Source organism: Neomonachus schauinslandi, chromosome 1, assembly GCF_002201575.2.
Source record: "Neomonachus schauinslandi chromosome 1, ASM220157v2, whole genome shotgun sequence".
Lineage (NCBI taxonomy): Eukaryota > Metazoa > Chordata > Mammalia > Carnivora > Phocidae > Neomonachus > Neomonachus schauinslandi.
The window spans coordinates 19,582,260-19,590,458 of NC_058403.1; the positions used below are offsets into that span (position 1 = coordinate 19,582,260).

At 32.3% G+C, this 8,199-nt stretch overlaps 1 pseudogene; it reads left to right on the forward strand.

Annotated features, from left to right (window-relative positions):
- The window catches only part of LOC110571162, a 10,347-nt pseudogene extending 2,625 nt beyond the window's left edge, over positions 1–7,722 (forward strand).
- Positions 7,723–8,199: the final 477 nt, after the last annotated feature.

The window sequence follows — 8,199 nt, forward strand, 5'->3', positions numbered from 1 at the left end:
TCTTTCTTTCTTTCTTTCTTTCTTTCTTTCTTTCTTTCTTTCTTTCTTCTTTCTTCTTTTTCTTTCTTTCTCATATAGGAGGAACTTGTATACTTTAATAATTTAGCTGAAATTCTGGAAGACCAAAAAAAGGAAAAAAAAAAAAGACATATTCCAAATCCTGTTTTATAGCTATTAAGTATATATGTAGACTAGTTTTACTGGATACCCAATTTGTTTAGTAATTCAAGGGATGTTCAAGATGGACCCGCGCCTCAGGGATGCTCTTGCACAAAAGTTTGCCTTTTCTGAGTGCAGGTACAAAGAAGAAAGAAAGGTAAGATATACGGCATTCATTAAAATTTCATTTTTGCTATCCCAAACATATAAAGTGAAAATCATAGCTTAGGCAGAAGGTAAAAATGCTGTAAGAAATATTGCTCCTGTATTGCTTAATTTTTAATATGATGGCCAAAATTAAAATACTAGGATTTGTTTCCACAGGAAAATAGTAACCTTACCAAAACTCACTGTTCTATGGTACAATAAGTTCTATAAATACTGAGATATAGAGTAAAACAAATAGATGTAATTTTATGTTAGCAAGTAAACTTGCAAAGATGAGTGTGGTTATATTTACGCTTGTGTTGTGCAACTGGGGATTTCATGGAACTCCAAAGAAGATTCATGAGTGTTACTGATCATTCCTATCTTCCTCTTACCATTATTGGAAAATTTTAACTATTAAGTGCTTGAGTTATAAAATTAATTATTAGTAAGCACAGCGTTGTTATGTTTTATATTTGTGAATTGGTTTTTCAAATTAGAAAGGAACTTCTATACCAGATTTCATGAGCACATTTTCTCTCTTTTCATTCTCCTTCCCTCTAGTGTCAATGCTTCTGTGGTAGAGTTAATTTAATTTGTGCTTTAGTGAATGTCTTCCCATGTAAACCCAGCCAATTTCTTCCATATACATTTTTATTCCTAAGTGTAATTTGGCTTAGACTTTATACCATACAGAAACTTCCAGCTAACTACTTGATATCATGTTTTTTTTGGGGGGGGGGGGAGAACAAATGAAAGAAAGAAAAATTCTTAATCTCTGTAGATAAATCACTTTGTATAAATATTTTTTTTCCAAACCTAATGGTTTTCCCACTGTGAATGAAACGAACTCTATTACATGATTATATTACATCAATACAGTACAGCTATTGTGCCTGATTGTTTTGGTGAATCACTAATTATTTAATCTCATTGAATAATTTTGAGAGAATATCATTTGGGGCTCTGAGCAAGCTGATTTTATGGAAATTAGACTGAAGAAATATTTTGTCCCTTCTCACCTGATTTATAAGGAAAAAAAGTCAAGAAAAATAAATAAAAATATGTGTTTCCATACAAACATCTTATGTTATTGTTCCACCTGCTGCACTACAGGTTATTATGCACAGAAGAAACGGTCTGTGTGTGTGTTTGTACACTGCATCCATATGTAAGTAAGGGTGAAATAAAGACTAATCAAGATTCTACAAGTTGATGAGGTTTTTTCTCCATAAGTCCTTTGGTTGCAAATACTATTTATTACTTTGCTTTTCAACAATGAAACAACACTAGCAAATCTTAAAAGGGACAGTAAATCTGACTTTCCTGATTTGTGACATTTGTAATGTATGCAAATCTACCATGACCCATATAACACTGGCTACAGAGTTAATGAGCAATAGTGACAAGACCTAATGCTTCAGGGAGAGTCTCTAGAAATTTAACGGGCATTGTCATGGCACCTCACACGGTGGGGGAGTTCTGTCTCCAATCAAAAGGTTACTTTTCCTCCTCAAGTAATTTAGAATCCTTTTACCATCACTACATCCCATGGAGTGAAGACATATACAAAGCCTTCTTGCACAAGACAGACAATCATTCCCAAAGTTAATGAGCAGATACTGAGAACCACCTGTGACTGTCCAGAGCAGACAGTTTTGTGCAAAAACCAGGAAAAGCCAGAACATAAGCAGTTAAAGGAGATCAAGTTTTATTCAATGAAAAGGACCTGGGATTTAATCAGAGCACATCAATGCTTTTGTAGTTCTGGGGACCAGGTGTGAAGATCACATGCGGGATCTGAAGTCACACTGGCTGGATAAGCATGTAAGAGTAAAAATAGGGAGGGAGAGACAAAGGCAGAGGAGGGGAAGGGAAGAGAGCATATGGTTAAAGAGATCCTAGGTTTTGTTTTTATTTCAAGGGCTGATACATTTTGCAAAATAAATGAAAGAGGGTCATGAATGAGCTGTTTTGATTTATGTCAAAACAATCATGACAGACTAAAAGTAGCAGAAATATTGATATATATTATTACAGTGATAAGAATTACATAGTGAAATGAAAAATTTTACAGTAGTTGGAGAATAGACACCTGCAAGCAATTATTTCCTACGGCATTAGGTCATAAAATAAAAGGGATGTGATTGAGCTAATTAGATGAAAACTTACTGCTGAAAAAAAGTCAGAGTCTCTATTTTTTTGGTTTAATGAATTTCATTAAAAGTTCACGGTTTGGCATGGGAGAAAAATCCAAACTCACTGTTAAGGATCTACTTTCTAACACACTTGCCTCATCCTTTTCTGAATATGAGTAATAGTACTGAAACTGGATATGGGTAATAATCTTGTTATTATGTCAAAATCTTGAAACCATTCAAACTTCTGGAATTACAGATAACTGAAATCCTAAATAATAATCCTAAATAATCTTTAAACATTTTTCTATGCATTATAAAATACAAAATTATGGGATAATATCCAGGATAGACAGAAAAGTATTTTATCTGAAAATTCAACAAAAACTTTTGGTACAACATAAAAATAATGACTGTTTTTATCTCTTGATTTATTTCAAGTTATTTGTAATCAACAAATATTGTACTTCACATAATTACAAATAAACTTTTTGTTTTTCCTTCTATGAAAAGATGGAAGACTGTTTCAGTTCCTTAACTGAAAGAGCATATAGACATTATTGGCCCAATATATGTTGATGTACTTATAATGAAAAACATGGGGTGACTTAGTCAGTCTTTTCATACATACAAGTTATGCTACCTGTATTAGGCTTTAGTAAGAGAATTTATATATAAATATATATAATGCATATATTATAACTGTGCAGAAAAATAAATGGAGATCTTGCTATATGTGCCATACTAGGTAAGTATTTTATTTTTTAAGATTTTATTTATTTATTTGACAGAGACAGAGAGAGCACGAGCAAGGGGAGCTGCAGAAAGAGAGGGAGAAGCAGGCTCCCCGGTAGGCAGGGAGCCTGACATGTGGCTCCATCCCAAGACCCTGAGATCATAACCTGAGCTGAAGGCAGATGCCTAACCGACTGAGCCACCCAGGCACCCCTAGGGTAAATGATATTATAGCATGGGTATATTTTTTTACAATGTCTCTAGAAGTTTAGGCATGGTAGAAAATGTCACAGAGATTAACACATAATCTTAGTGGGAATCAAACTCAGGATTATTTGAGTTCAATTTCATATTTTCCCTATTATTGTTTAGAATATCTATAAATTTTATTGTTTCTACTTATCCTCAATATCCATATTTAAAATGTGGTTTTATCAAAGTTTATAACTAAAGACATATAATTAATACCCCATGGCTTTAGATATTTAATGTAAAATCTTGCATTGATCATTTCACTTTGTTCTTTGCTAAAAGGTGTTAATATATTTCAGGGTTAAAGCAAAAGAAAAATTTATGTATATGTTCATATTAATATATCATAAACTTACAGTATAAAAATAGAACAAAACATTAAGACACAAAGTTGCCTAGCCAGATAGTAAATACATTTAATCATATAAAGTTACTATATATGACTTACATATAATGTGTCTCTCTCTATATACACACACAGCTCCAATAATTTAAAATAAGAGAATATTGTTCAACAGTTATAAATAATTTTTACTTACTTAGAAAGATATTTTCTTTAAAATAATTTTTTTGTGGGCGCCTGGGTATCTCAGTTGGTTAAACATCTGCCTTCCTCTCAGGTTATGATCCTAGGGTCTTGGGATTGAGCCCCACATCGGGTCCCTGCTGGAGGGAAAGCCGGCTTCTACCCTCTCCCTCTGCCTGCCGCTCCCCCTGCTTGTGCTCTCTCTCTCTCTCTGTCAAAATAAATAAAATCTTTAAAAATAAATAAATAAATAAAATACTTTTTAAAAAGATTTTATTTATTTACTTTAGAGAGAGAAAAAGATAGAATGCTGCACACCAGTTGGGGGGGGAGGGGCGGAGGGAGAGGGAGAATCTCAAGCAGACTAGGTGCTGAGCCCAGAGCCTGTCCCAAGGCTGGATCTCATGACCTTGAGATCATGATCTCAGCTGAAACCAAGAATGGGATGTTAACAGATTGAACTACCCAGGTGCCCCTTTTTAAAATAATTTTTAATGTTCTTCAAAATAGATCTTAAAAAATTGACAACATACTATAAAAATGCTAAGCTTTAATGTTAAAATACTTTGAAGTGTATCACCACTGATCTTCACGTTGAGTGACCGCTTTAAAAATACGAGTTTAATTGATTTTTTTCTTCAAACAAAATTGTAGGACTTTACACAGAAGTATTCAAATATTTCAGATAAGTAGAGATTCATCAGAGTAGAAATGAAGATCTTAAATTTATACATGGAATTGTTGTCTTGGGCTTTTGATATTGTCAATAGCTAAAAAACAAAAAACAAAACAAAACTCCATTGAAAAAATAGTGCTCAATAGACATGTAAACAACAAAGAATAATCATTTTAAAGAGGTTATCAATGAACATTTCGAGTACTATGGACAAAGATAGAAAACTAAATAATGTAAAAAAAACCAAAAACCAAAAACCAACAACCTTCTGAAAGCCATTAAAATGCAAATATTCCCTAGTAATGTTCTCCACCCTCTCAGCCAAGAGTAGTAATTATTCATGTGCTGAATACTCAGTCACCAGTGGCTTGATATTAATGACTGCAATGCAGGTTTATTCGTTGGCCTTGACTATTAGAGTTTGTTCTCTCTTCCTCATTCTAACTATCAAAATGCATTAAGCCTAATGGGAAAAGACAAATTACCAAGTCTTATTTGAACAATTTAAGTGATTTTGCATTCTTGGTATGCTATTAAGTCAGTTAATGCTGCTTCGAGATACTGCACAGAATTCTTGCTCATTGGTTTCTTATTATTATGGTGGGTGGTTTTGCTGATATTACAAATCACTTATGTCTAGGATCAGTGTTAGTATTAGACTTAACTTGAATTCTGAAATGACAATGGTATATACCTTACAGAAAAGAGAGAGGAAAAAAATGAAAGGTATGATTGTAGGAAGCAAGATGATTTTTAACATATAAATGCAAAAGTCAAGGTTTGGAACTCATTTGGAGCAACCAAGAAAAATTTAATTGTTCTATATGAGATAACAAAGAGAAAGACCTTTTCTTCACTGATCATTATAAATTCATTACGAGTTAGAGGAGGAGAAACAATTAACTTAAGGGTTTGTGCAGCCGTTTCTCAAACAAAATTAGGAGAAAAGAATGAAACCTTAATTTTACTGTTCAGTTAGTTAAAATGAAAACAATAAATCCTTTAAAGAGAATATAGTATTTTTCCCCTCAGAAATAATTGTATGGTTTTGTTCTCCAAATGTATATAGGTATATATGTATATGTGTATACAAGTATTAATGTGTATATGTATATATATATCATATATAAAATATGTAATAGATATATAAATGTATATATTTGAATTTTAAACACATTAGGTATCAAATTACTTTACAGCAATACATACTCTCCACTTAACAAATAGATTCCCCTCTAGTGCACTCCACTCTCACCATCCTCTTGTCATAACACTAGTCTGTTCCTTGCATTTCAAAATGTACTCAGAACATGAAATTCAAGAAGAATTACAGTAGCAAGTGTAGCATATAAGATAAAAGAAAACACAATTCCATGGCAATATGAGAATGAAGTCCAATTATTATTCTGTTATCATATAGAGTTTAAATGTCTATATGGTGTTGCTAACAGAACACTAACTACTATTAGCCATACTTTTTTATAACCTCAAAAGCTCCTTAGAAATGTGCTTCTAGAGATGGCTAGAGTATTGAGAAATGTAGTGTCAGTTCTGATAGATATTATTTGAATGATCACTTTGTGCACAAATCCATTAAATCAGCCACATCCTCAATATATCCCAACAATACAAAGAAAGAAAATGATTTATCTTTAATCTGGAACTTTTCATATAGTAGAATCCATATAATATAAAAAATTGTTAAAATTAGAATCTATAGTAAAGAGATCTTTGCTTTGGCAAATTTGAAGATTAAAAGGTCATGATAGTTCAACATAATCCAAAATGGTCAATATGATGGTAGCTCTAAGATGCCTGATAGACTCTTGATAAATCACCAAAGGCATAGTCTTTTTAAGATGGCTTATCAGATATCTCTTTATCCTTGTTCTGTAAACATTCAAGTGCCCATCAGATATTTTGCTACTGCTACAAATCCTGCAAAACAACACAAAAAAGTTGTCACAGCAAAAGCATCAGATAAAAAAAAAAGAAAAGAAAAGAAAAGAAAAAAAGATGAGACAGAAAAAATAAACTATACAGAAAGCAATCCTGAGAATCTCTATCTAAAACACATATACCTCCTTGGGGCTCTTGGGTGGCTCAGTTGGTTAAGTGTCTGCCTTCAGCTCAGGTCTTGATCCCAGGGTCCTGGGATAGAGCCCCGCATTGGGCTCCCAATGCAGAGGGGAGCCTGCTTTTCTCTCTCTCTCTCATAGGTAAAATCTTTCAATAAATAAATAAATAAAACACATGTAACCCTTCGCAGATATACACTGTGAAGAAAGTAAAGAATTTCAAATTCTGGACTTCACTAATTCAAAGCAAGGTAACTATCTTGACCTGACACTGGATATATAGCACTTGAGGAAAAATAAAAAGTGGAATCATTGGCCAGTGTTCTTAGTTTCCCATACTCATTTGTGATAGAAATCAATGAAGTTACTGTATTCACAGTGAATACATCAGAGATTAAAATAGCAGAAGAAAACAGAGGTATGCATACAAAAGGAATTCATACAATTCAGGGGATTTTGGATGATGAAATTCATGCAGACTTTTATGTAGCTGCTCCAGAAATAATGCCTGAGGTTAATCCATTAAAGAAGAAACTGAAAAAAAAAATTTTTTTTCCAAAGCTTATTTGAAATTCCATTGGCTGTGACATACCCAAAATGCTTGAATTATTTAAAATTGGGAATGAGGCAACAGCTTTTTCTGCCCATGGGTCCTGTCCCTGTGCTTTAATAAAAGCACCATTTTGCACCAAAACAAAACAAAAATAAATAAATAAATAAATAAATAAATAAATAAATAAATAAATAATAAATAAACTAAAATTGGGTATGCAATTAAGGCTGATGAAGAAAGGGAAAACTTTCTAGAGACCAAAATAGCAACATTGGATCAAATAACTGGATAGTGGCCAATGCACAAAGAGTTATCAATGAAGTTTGTAGGATAGACCTCTGAGTTTGGGACCCTTTATGGTACACACTTTCCTTCATAGTTCAAATGAAGACTTGTGACTAACGTCATTGTTGCCTAAATAAGCAGAAACCAAAGAAAGTAAAAAAGATGTTGCCTAAAAGTGTTCAATTGTAAAATTACTTTTACTAGATTAGAAGTAACAGAGAAAATTATAAAACTGCATAATTTTTATATTTGGTGTCTTATTTCTTGATCATCATATTTGAATGTAAATTTTAGCAGGAGAAAAGAAACACAATAAATTCAAAAATAAGAAAATAAAGTTTTCTCTCTGAACTTTACAAAAAAATCACAATAATGAAAAAGACAATAATACCAACCGTTATTTTGTTGATGCTTTAAAATTGTGAGAAGAAAAAATCACATTGTAAATGCAGCCCCTGTGGATGCCTTAAGTCTTTAAAAATTACATATACATATACATATATATATAGTTTTATATACATTTTATATAAATATATATATTTTGTATCTTTAAAAGGCAGACTGAAAATGTTTTTGTACCCCACCTAACATGAGAGACAAAGAAAATACTTTAGAATAAATGTGGCAAATATAGAGGTTTTTTTTTTTTT